This window comes from Canis aureus, chromosome 12 (assembly GCF_053574225.1).
Source record: "Canis aureus isolate CA01 chromosome 12, VMU_Caureus_v.1.0, whole genome shotgun sequence".
Lineage (NCBI taxonomy): Eukaryota > Metazoa > Chordata > Mammalia > Carnivora > Canidae > Canis > Canis aureus.
Genome location: NC_135622.1, coordinates 18,439,716 through 18,452,126, shown reverse-complemented (window position 1 = coordinate 18,452,126; position 12,411 = coordinate 18,439,716). Strand labels below are relative to the sequence as shown.

The following is a 12,411-nucleotide window of genomic DNA, read 5'->3' as shown; positions in this document are numbered from 1 at the left end:
CCATATTTTCAAATATTTATTTATTTTTTGCTTTTTAGACTTTTCATGGGAGTCAGTATAAGTTACTCAATACAAGTGACCATAAATAACTAAAACTAGAATTTAAATTTTTAAAATAGAATACAGAATAAAATATTTTTATTACCACAAATTTGAGTCAACTGGCCTTCAAAATTAATATACATTGGATGAAATTCAACAGCTAAATTGGGGTTTGGAAAGTCTAGTGTTTAACTCACTAGTATGAATCGCATTATTTTCTGTGAAACATTTTAATATTTTTTCCTAGAGCAATCTATTTTTTATGGAATCAAGACACTTACCCAGAACACCCTATTATAATGTATGTTAGAAAACATAAGAGCTCTCAATTTCCTACAGAATAAATAATAATTGTATCTGTGTTAGGACTCTTTTGCTTGCAAGTAACAGAAACCAAATGAGCTAGCTAAAGAAAATAGAAGATATATTGGGTTTTGTTACTTCAAACAACTATCTTCAGACATGATTGGATACAGAGCTTAAACTCTGTTTTTCCATCTTTATCTCTCATATTTGCTTTTCTCTCAATGCCAGCTTCAAGCTCTCTTACTGTAAAAGAGATTTAGGCAGTTCACAGACAACTGTTTCACAGTCTCTTGGTAAGGGAACAAGAATGTTATTATGTATTGTTTGGAATCCTTAGGAAAAGCACTAATGACCCAGTTTGGATCATCTGCCCATTCTTAGGATTCTAATTGTGGCTCTTAGCATTAGTTCCTAAATTTGAACCTCTTGGCACATCCCACTGGTATGTCCAGGGAGTAGAGTTTGTTAACAGAGCAGTGACTGGTCTGAGGCAGATAGTCTACCATGTATCTTCATATACAATGTCTTTCTTAAAATAACTTTACCCTCCAAATTAAATAATTTCATTTCTATTTTTTTTCAGTGAAAAATATAAGGCCTAATTGGATTAAATAATTTGTTTATGATCCAACAGTTATTTTTTTTTAAGATTTTATTTATTGATTCATGGGAGACACAGAGAGAGAGGCCAAGACACAGGCAGAGGGAGAAGCAGACTCCCTGCAGGGAGCTCTATGTGAGGCTCTATCTCAGGACCCGGGATCTGGGATCACGGCCTGAGCCAAAGATAGATGCTCAGCCACTGAGCAACCCAGGTGCCCCAAGACCCAAGAGTTATTAAACAGAAAAATGGAGACTTCAAGTTCAATTGTTTCCCTTTCTACTATACTAAGTTTTCTCAACTTGGGACTACTGGTGATTGGGTTGGGTAATTCTTTGTTGTGGGGGCTATCCTGAGCATTGTAGGATGTTTAGCAGCATTCCTGACCTCTACCTAGTAGAATTCAGTAACAACTCCTCACTTACAGAGTTATGACAATTCAAAATATCTCCAGACATTGCCAAATATCCTCTGAGGTAAAAAATATAACCCTAGTTGAGAACCATTGTACTATACTACTGATTCCCAACATGAGTTCTGTGTACACAAATCCTTCATAATGCTCCATGGAAAAGAAGAGTGCTCTATAAACAAACATATTTAAAAGGCTCTCTATATACTATAACTTCATGGTAAATTGCACTGTGTAGTATATGGATATAGCAAATAGCTCTGAGAAATCCTGCAGTAATGAAGCCTGTCCAAATTTTATTTAACTTAAATGCTGTCTTCTTTCTGAATTGCCCATTAACTAGCATAGAACTTCTGTGATGCTATAATACTTCATTCATCTTGATTCAATGCCTTAGCATATTCTATTAAGCCCTTTATAATCTGTCCTCACAAATTGTTATTCCCTGCAAGAAACTTTTCCAAATCAAACTTGGAAAAGATTCTTTAGTCCTTACATAATTCTTTCTTTCTATCCATAAATACTCTTTCTTTATCCTGTGTGGTTAACTCCTACTCATGCTTAAAAGACCCATGTGAAAGTGTCAATACTCAATACAAACTCTGAAAATTACTTATTGGAGTCTTCCCCCAAAATAAATTATTTTATCTCAGTGATCTTTCAGCATTTAACCCAAATTGTCAGATGGCATTCATTTTTTCATTCATTCAGTAGATATGTATTGAGTGCTTTGTCTTGTATTGAATGGCAGCGTATACAGTTCTTGTCCTCATGGGGAAAAGAAGCTACCAGAGGAGATAAAAACATGCAATTATCAATAAAAATGTGATAAATATTATTTTAGAGGAAGTATTAAATGTTCTATATAATCATAGAGCTGAAATAATCTATGAAAAGGAAAGGCTCATATGGCAAATGATATCTCATCATAAACCTCAAAGGTAAGCAGGAACCACCAGGAGAACAAAATCAGAAGAGATGGAGAGGAGCATTCTAGGAAGAACAAAAACATGAACAAAGACTCAGAGACAAAAAGAGAATGTGTGTCACTCATGGAACTGGAAAAACAACAAAGAGTCCTGGGAGGACTTGATCATAGATGTTGAGCATGAAAACAGAAATCTACATGAAGATACATTTTTCTCCACCTAATTATGTTCAGCTACACACAAAAGATAGTGTACTAGTCTTCATGTCTGCCCTTGTGACTAGCAGAGTGCCTGACTTACGTTATTCAAGAAGTGTTTTTGAGTAAATGGACCTTTATTCCTGATAGTCCATGGGATAGTAAGAGATACGCAGTGTACGTCACTTTCCCCACGGAGGATTTCATTTCACTGGCAGAACATCTGAAATTGGAATTGCAAAAAGCTTTATATCAGAGTTTTACACAGCCTGAATGTTCTCTGACTCAGAGGTATTTTATGAGGTTGTGTGATATGCACTGTTAAATTTCCTCCCTATACTCTTACCAAGTAACTTTTTTTTTTAATCTTCTTTTACTTTGAAATGTAGATCATGCTCCCTGGGCAAGGTCCGTATTTTTATTCTATTAAGCAACTTGTAGTGTCAAATGCCTGAAAAGAATATTGAAATCATGAGTTAGGGAGAGCAAATTAAAATTATTTCTGATGCTCAAGAACTGATAAATCAAGAGAATACAAACATAGTGGCACTATAAATTCTTTTATTTCTATATTGATTTGAATTCTTGGCTCATAATTCCATCCTTACCAATTCTTCCCCAAATGTAAGCACTCCTCATTTTTCCCATGTGATAATGAAAGTGTTTAAAAGATCAACAATCTGTGTAGAATTTTATTGTGGTTAATTTCAACATTTAAGTATATATCTGATTTCTTGGGTATGAATACCTAACCTTTAGTAAGGTCTTAGAATATGCAGTATACCATATTTATTAGATTGTGAAGTTGTGTTATCTTCACAGCAGTCTTACATGGTAGATTCTTTATTATTCCAATTTTATAATTGAAGGTACTAACTTAGAACGGCTCTTTCCTCCAATATCTATGAGTCTGTGAATTGTAGATTTACACTCTCTGACTCCAAACCCACATTCTTAACCACTGTTGTATATTACCACCTGTAACAAGGTATGGCTGAGGGTCTATATTTAAAATACAGATTTTTAGTAAAAACAGACGCATACTAGGTTATATAACAAGAATAAAGGTTACTTTGTGACCTCTTTCTTCTTGAGATTTCTTAAAAATCTATCAGAATGTGGTGCATCACATTTCTTAGGATTGTTTTTTTATGCTAGCATTTCTTTAAATCTGTATAAACTTATAGTCAGAATATAGATTTATGGCATTTAAGTGTTTGTCCACTTTTTTGGTTACAGTTATCAACGTGTATCATTTCAGTTAGGAAATGAAGCGACATTTATTAGAGAGAATAAAATCAAGTGTGAGGGTTAAAAGTACATGAGCTTCTGATGACAGGAAGGTTTCCTCTGCTTAGGAGGTGAGCCTATATTTCTCCTTTAATAGTCACACCATCCCCAGCCTTTGAGACACCATCTAGTCTCTATACATCTGCCTCTGATCCATCTTACATTGGGAAAGAAAAGACAATATAATATAGTGGGAGTTTTTAAGAAGTCTGAAAACTTTAGTAATGAGTTATGTGGTCTTGACCACTTACACTTCAAGAGTCTCACTTTTCTTATTTCTTTTTTTTTTATTTTTAGATTTTATTTGTTTACTTATTTGAGAGAGAAAGAGAGCACACATGTGCATGCACAATGGAGCAAGGGGAGGAGCTGAGGGGGAGGAAGACTCTGTAATGAGAGGGAGCCCAAAGCAAGGCTGGATCAGACAATCCTGAGATCATGACCTGAAGCTAAACCAAGAATCAGTTGCTTAACTGACTGAGCCACCCAGGTGCCCTTCATTTTCCTTATTTTGAATTTAGAGCACTAATGCATGCATTGCTAATAGACAAGACTTATCTAGTTATTCATTTAGAAAATATTTATTTAACATTTGCTACATGACCATGATGCTCTTATGGAATTGTATGGGGAAGATGGGTACTAAACAAGTAAATAAATACATAATACACTATCACATAGAGATAATTGCTTTTAATAAAATAAAACAGGGGGAAAGGAGTATAAGGAGTAATGGGGAAGCAGGAAACTTTAGATTATGATTGACAGGGAAGAGCTTCCTGAGAAGTTGGCATTTGAATAAGGTATATATAGAGTAATGGAGCAAACCATGGCTTTCTGAATTGTGAACTGCCATGTTAATATTTGAGTTTGCTATTTTAAGTTTCTTCAAATTTATTTAGTATGAGTCTCAAAGGAGGGCACCTGGCCAATCCTGAAATAATGGGATAGGTGAAACAGAGAACCCTGATAGGGTACACAATGCCTATCAAAAACTTCTAGGTCATGCAGGGCTCTTGGATACCTGTAAATAGTTTTTGTGTACATGATATCTCTTTGATTAGGTGAATAATTGGACACTTAGAAGTTGATACCACAATTAAATTTTGTCATGCCAAACTGTTTCACAAAAACCATTTCAAGGCCATGTCTTATTATATTGTAACTATTCTTTATATGGTTACATAAGGAATATAAATGGATATATGAAATGTCCTGGCAGTCACAGAAGCTTTCTATGCCTTTCCCTTAAGAAGATTGGTGACTAAAAAGTAAGACTGTGTTTAAATAATATGAACTTCAATTATGACCATAATGATACATAGCATTCATCTTTGACCTAGATGCAAAAGTAAAGCTTCTGTAAGAGGGTTTATTTGGTCTAGTCCAATAACTGTAAAATTCTCTTAAGTTTTATAGCAGAGAAAGTAGAGGTACCAGCCTTAGTTACAACCATAATCAGGGGCTGATCATGAGAAAATCTTGGCTGTCTCACTGTACAAAAGTCAGTGACCTCTATAACCTCTAACATACTAACGGCAGAAAGAAAAATTATATGTACATATTTATTTATTAAACTGTTAATTTTAGGAAAGAGAAATACATAAAAATAAATATTTATTTTGTGGAAAGTAATTTGAAAAAAAACTCATCAGAGTATTTTAATCTATCTTAAATAAATTGTAGGAAAAAGTTACATATCTTTTAAAGATTTATTTACTTTTTATTTTAGAGAGGGACTAAGAGTAAGGTACGGTACCGGACTTAGGGCTGAATACATTGATAACTTCTGGTGGAATAGGAATATTTCATTTATTCTTATAATCACAGGGTTATTATTATATGCTCCTGTAATTCTTCACCCTGGCTAATCAGGCCATCACGGCAAATTCTCTCCATTCCATAGATCCCAAACAAATGCCTACCCCTCCTGTGAAACTTTTCTTTATTTTCTTCTCCACCTCATGCACATGACAGGGGTAAATACCTTCTCCATTTCCCTCCCACAAGCTCCTGTGCATCCTTCTGTGAAGACATCTATGACCCATGCACCATATTTGTTGGCATGCCTGACACCCTCAGTAACCTGAGCCCCTTCAGGCCAAGGACAGTGGTTTGTGCAGCTTTAGAGTTTCAATGCAAATATAGCACAGAGATCCCTGCCTGACTTTTTTCGGGAGTACTCACCATTGTTAAAAATTTATAGTTTTTACTGGTACATTTTTTTTAATTGGTAGTCACTCCTTCTAGAATGTAACCTCTCTGAGGGTATGATTTTGTTTCTATTGAATTCATGCCAATATACCTCACCTAGAAGGAATCTCAGTCTAGCACATATGAGGTGCTCACTCAAATACCTATTGGATGAAAACTGAAAGCCAGGGAACACAGAAGTCAAGGCGTAATCTTACATGAGCAATTTTCTGCTAAGTTGGGCTGAATTCTGTAAAGCTATACGTAGCCGAATGTATTATAACCAGTCAGTGGAACAGCATGATGCTTTTGTGATGAGTGGGAGGCTATCCTAGGGTTGCTCTTATCCTGAAACAAACTACCTCAGTGCCCTAAACTTGGGAGAAGATGCTCTGTTAATACAAACATTTCAGAGCCCTCTCATCTGAGATTCATGAAATTCTAACTATTCTCTACATTTTCCAAATGAGAAAGCTTAGTATGAAAATACTGAACATTCCAGGTGAAGGTTCCCAGGTAGCTGTTGGACCATTTGGCCACTTGGCTCTCCAGAGATTTCTGCTAGAAGGGATTCTATATCTAGAACATGCATAATGCCTTTTGAGATACCAGGGCTGAAGTATAGAAGCCATTCGTCAGCTTATTTCAATTTATGTGCCTATGTTGCAGCCTGAAATCCCTAAATAGGAATAAATCACCTACCAAGTTATGTGAAGAGTCCTGTATAACTTCTCCCAACGACAGCACTTGTAAACCATAGATCATGGCTCACTGCACTCTCCCCCAGGGCTTCACATTTTGCTTATGAATGTATAATATATTTGGGAAGTTATAGTTTTAGAAACTGTCATTGTAAAGCTCTAATCCTTATATCCTCAAACTGTGGCCTCAAAGTGTTCTGATGGAATAGTTGTAATAAATGAAATAAAGAGAATGAGAGAGAAGAAAGGAAAGGAGGAAACGAGGCAGAGGACAAAGAAAGGTGACAATACCCCCATTACAGAAATTTCCCTTTTTAAATACACAGTTGTAAAAATGTCAACCCAAACAGCAAGCTTCCGGAGCCTCCATGAAAATCCAGTGAACTCTCTGGCCACCGTCCCACCTGAAGCCAATGGGATGGCTCTGCCTGTGGATCCACGATTTTGTGTAGCTGAGGTTTTGCAGAAAGCTATTATTCAGTTAGATTTAATAGCAACAAGCTTTACCCACACCTTTGAGTGCACTTGGACTTTAAATTTCTTTTAATCTCAGGTTTTATCAAGCAGGCTATGGAGGTAATGGATAAAACCCATTTGCTGAAGTTATAACTTGTATTACGAGAATTAAGAGGTCACCAAGGGGGTAGCACGGTATGTAGTAAGAACTGTAATGCCATGTCTCTTAACACATGGGTTTTGATAAAAGGCAGATAGACATCCTTGTGATGACAGATCCACCAAGTAGCCTGTCTTTCCCTGAGTGTTTTCACTTTCTTTATGATCTGTTTCTTTCCTCTGTGTTGTCTCCAGCTCCTTTTTAGAAACCCCTCCCCTTTTCCCTCCTTCTCACTCTTCTGTTCCTTTGCTCTTCTCATTCTTGCTGATTCTTATTTCTCTTTGTTCTGTATTTTCCCTTTTACTAATGTGTACTTGTGTATCTCCTTACACCTTCCCCTCTACCCCCCAGGTACTGAAAGCATTTCCAAAGGGAATAAACATACCAATGTTACTGGGCTTCCTGTCTCCCAGAACACATACTGCCAGAGGAGATAGGCCTGCCTGTAATTAATCAAGGGAAAATTAGAAGACAAATGATGAATACATCAGAGCAAAAGCTGCAATTATATAGAAGGATGAGGGACCCCTCAACTACTCTCTTCTTTATCCCCACCCACCTGATTTATAACCTAGTCTTCTTCCTTTTACTCTGTTCCCTATAAAGAATTCAATTTACTTTTTCAAATATAAAATGTACCATGACTAAGGAACAGTTTTACATAATAGTCTTTATTATATAGAGCCAAATAGTTCTTCATTGTTATTGATATGTTACTAATTATCTTGGGGAAAAAAAAGAAATCTACACCCACCCAAGACGTGTGTGATATTGGGGAGCTCTAGTAGCTAAGAGTCTTGAAGGTATATATAAATATACTTTGTATCCTATTCTCAGGTTATTCTTTTTTTTTTAGTCTTTTATAACTTCTTATATTTTGTACAGTGTGATTAGGTCCACGGGTTATTTGATTTACACGGTGTTACCCCCTGGTTCTGTAGAATGTAGAAATAGTGTCATATAGTTAGCCTGATTGGTACCTTGCGTCCAGGTATTGAGATGTTCTCTACATTTCACTTAGGAAGAAAATCCTTTCCCTACTGTATTCACCTTAGAGAAGAGAATTACAGATTCAAACACAAAACAGAACAACAAAGATCTATCTTTTGCATAAAACGTGTCTTGCAGCAGAGAGACCTCAGGCCCAGGGTTTAGGAAACATTTTACATTCTGAAATTAAAACAGGCATGAGGGGGAAATGGAAACTCATTAGCTACAATAGTGAAAAAAAAATTGTCAGACGATAGCCTCAAACCTTTATGAGGTATGCATGACATTTTTGTGACAAGATGGCATCAGAAAAAGGGAAACCAGTCCAGTAGGACAAAACAGTATTTTTCATCTTATTGGCTGGAAATAAGATTAGATTCTATAGATTCCATACAAAGTAGAGATGAGGAAAAGAGTACTTTGATGATAAAAAGGTAAACTATGAGTGGTTCAAACATGATGCCTAGTATTTCTTCTGGTAAGATCAACCCCAGATCAAGCTGATGCACTGCTTAGGAAAGAAACAAAACCAAACCAAACAAAAAACCGTTCACACAATTTTTACCAATACATAATAGAAAAAGCTGAAAGCTGCAGAAATAGTTGGTATCACTTCAGAAAGGGTGCCATCAACAAAACAGAGTACATTTCCCAAACCTCAACATGAAAAGAGCCCTCAAAGAAGTGGAGAGAATCCTGTTAGCAAATGGCTCACTGATCATTTCATATCTTTGAGGGGAGACTTGATACTATTTTCACGCTATTTTATTTCCTAATTCCCATGCTGCATTTATGTTTTATGACATCCATACAATCTAATTTTATTTCTCTTCCTTTTGGAGTTCCAGAGCCTTCTATAGCTAAGCAACAATTTGACATCTTTACCTGTTTGGCTCATATGGGTCTCAAACCCAATTTCCCGAACTGAATTCACATGTATGATCTCCATAACCAGCTCTACCTCCAGTGCAAGTAAAGTAAAAGTTGCTTTGGCCAGAAGAATTAGAATCATCCTGGTATTTTGTCCTTTGCCAACTGCCCAGCCACTTATTTCTGGCCCCCTAGTAGCAGAGACTGAGACAGAGATTTGGATGAACAAGATATTCCGAACTCATTTTCTGCTTTATGGCTGTTGTGCATGCTGTGGTCTCTGTCCTAAACATTCTTCCCCAGATGAAATTAGTTCTGGATGAAATTCTCATCTTCAGAGGACCCTGTCCTCTTCCTGGACTAGATTTGAGCCTCCATTTATCTGCTATCACTGTACACTTAAGACTTTTTGTAACACTTTTGTCCGAAATATATTTACCGTGTGTGAGCTTAGGTATTTAAGTGTCTGTCTCTTGCAACTTACAAGACCATTAAGCTCCTTGAAAGTAAAAACTGTATCTGCTTTATGTTTGCTACTCCATCTTTCTGCTCCAAAACTCCTTAACACCAGCTAAAATTTCAATAAATATATGTTGAAGGAAAAATCAATAAAGTAAAATGCATGTGGGATAAAAAGACAAAACCAAAAAGATTGCATCCATTTTTATGTAGGCACTATGAAAAACCCATGTTTCCAGCTGAAACTTGTTTAGAGCTGGTTTTAAGCAGTGATGACATACTTTTAAAAAAATCTGTATTCTGTTGGTTAGGTTTTGGTTAGGAAATCTAACCTGAGGACTTTTTCATGAAAGCTAATAAATGTAAGCCTCGTGTCAAATGCAGAACTGAAACAATTTAATAACAACTCCGGTGTCCTTTATTCAAGGGAAGACAATCCCTGATTGGGGGAGCATAGTGCCTCATAAGCAGTGAAGCAGTCTTCCTGAGGGATTTCGGGCAAAAGTGACTTTTATAGCAAGGAAACTGGGCATGATTCCTAGGAGGTTGGGGATTTCTGTAAAAGGCCAGCAAGTCTTATTTTCTAGGGTAAGTTAAGGTCTTATTTTCTAGGGTAAGGTAGCTAATGCTCAGTTGCAGGATTATCATTGGGATCTTGAGTAATTAATTAGGTTTCTTCAACCAGTGTCTCCCATAAGTGCAGGCTAACTTAGGTGTAGATTTGTGATGTGTACTGGGCCACTAGGGCAGCCTCCATCTGTAGGCCCTAATATACAAATTAACATCATCACTAGTAATTATAATAAGTACTAATATTTTTGAGTGATTACTATTATTCACATATTTCTCAAAGCACTTCATATATAGTAACTTCTTTAATCTTTATATAAACTAGAACTATTATTTTCCCAAATTCATGTTTGAAGAAATTGAGACACAGTGAGGTTAAACAACTGCCCAGGTCATACACCTAATAATGGTGAAGCTGAGGATGGCTTTTCCTGCTATGCATGCTCTCATTTGGGACACCCAACGTGTAAAGTTTAAAAGGATGTGGACTCTAATCAGAAAGATGCCATTTGAATTGTAGTTCTGACAATTTATTAGATGTGTGATCCTAAGCAGGTCATTTACCTCTCCAAATCTTTTTCTTTATCAATGAAATGGAGATAATAATTAAGCATCTACCTTCCAGGGTAGCATTTGGGGAAACAATGCCTTTCAATTAGGAAATACTTAAATAATGGTAACTATTGTCATTGTCATCATGATTATGTGTTTATTTGCAAGCAACAGAAAATGTCAATTAAACTGGCATAAGCAATAAAGAGAAATGGTTGGCTCATGCAACTGAGAGGCATCTAGGCAAGGTTAGAACAGTATAGACCAGGATTTAGGACTTTCCCAACTCTGTCTGCAGTAGCAGCTTTATGTAAAGTCTAGATCCCTTCATGATCTCACCATGGTACAGGCAATTATGAGGGTGCTGGCCTATTTCTGGTTTAGAGTGCGATATTTCTCTTCCAACCACCAAACACATTCTGTGGAAAGAAGTTCTCGGATTGACTCTGTTCAGAATAACTTTGGATAGGAAGCAAAGCAGGCAGGATATTGCCATGAGACAATTGCAGAGAACTGGGCTACTGCTCATTGGGGCCAGACAAGTAGAACAGAGGATGGTGTGTGAAAATCCAAACTCTCCCCAGAAGCCAGTGCCACCCAAACCTTGTGACTTCAGCACATGGAAAATGGGTAGTTCTCTCAAGGAACTTCCGATGCTATTGAAAGACAATGATGTTGGATGGACAACCAATGAATTTTCACTAAAAATTATTACTATTATAGTGTTTCTGTTATTAATACAAATACCTATGTAACAGATATTGGATGCCAGCATTTCTAGTTTACACAACTGGTTATCAGTAACAAACCATTCGTCTGAGAGAGAGAAGGAGAGATCACATAGTCCCAAAATGCCAACTCTCAATCTTAGACCTTTTCTGGCATATGAATACCAAAACCAGATGGATTTTAAAAATTGTTTGCGGACTCTAGATATTTTACTTTTTAAACTAATTTTGACATGTGTTTGATGAAGCTGTCTTATTAATATTAGGATATGTGAAGGTTATTTTTACCCTAGAACTAGGTATGTGTTCCTGGCAGAGGCAGTCTCCTCCAAAGCAATACCAAATGCTTATTTTTATCATATACTACAGAATTTGTATGAATCCACTTTCTCTTCCCATTGAATTCAGAAATGTGCCAACATTTGGGAAAGTGTCTACTGAATCAACTGTTAAACCTACCCTATCATGTAGTGAAAGCAGAATCATTTTTAGTTTGACTATGATACAGGATCACATCTTAAAATATTGAAAGTTTATTCTCAACTGGTTAGAGGACCCCGATGCTTAGTAAATGTTCTTAATGTCAATTTATTTTACTTAAAGAAGTATATTTGGTTCACATAAGAGAAATGGTAAGGTACCGCCATAGTGGAGTTTATTTGGAGGTTGTTCATATATAAGGGGAATTGTACTTAACCCTCACCTACTCATCACCTCCCACCTGTCAGAAAAATTGAGAGCCTTCTTTGTAAATTTGAAGGGCAATGCTTTTGTAAACCAAAAGCCTAAATTCAAATGTTACCTCTATCAATTCTATCTGCGTGTGTGACTTTGCTTTACCTTGATTACCCTTGAAACTCAATTTCTCTATCTGTAATGGGGAGACATTAATTTTTAAAAAGAAAAAAAAAACGTTTCCCTCCTACATCTCAGAATTTCATATCTTAAATTTTAA

General features: G+C 36.3%; 1 protein-coding gene and 1 long non-coding RNA gene across 10 annotated transcripts in view; one reads left to right on the top strand and one right to left on the bottom strand.

The window, feature by feature from the left end:
- The window catches only part of LRRTM4 (leucine rich repeat transmembrane neuronal 4), a 698,247-nt gene that overhangs the window by 178,258 nt on the left and 507,578 nt on the right, over positions 1-12,411 (top strand). The window lies entirely within an intron of this gene.
- LOC144280715 (uncharacterized) overlaps positions 1-12,411 on the bottom strand; it is a 106,144-nt gene that overhangs the window by 43,455 nt on the left and 50,278 nt on the right. For all 7 annotated transcript variants that reach the window (XR_013349111.1, XR_013349113.1, XR_013349114.1 and 4 more), the window contains exons 3-4: positions 2,834-2,938; positions 2,591-2,710 (exon numbers count right to left, since the gene is read on the bottom strand). This is a non-coding gene — a long non-coding RNA (uncharacterized LOC144280715). The remainder of the gene's footprint in view (positions 1-2,590; positions 2,711-2,833; positions 2,939-12,411) is intronic.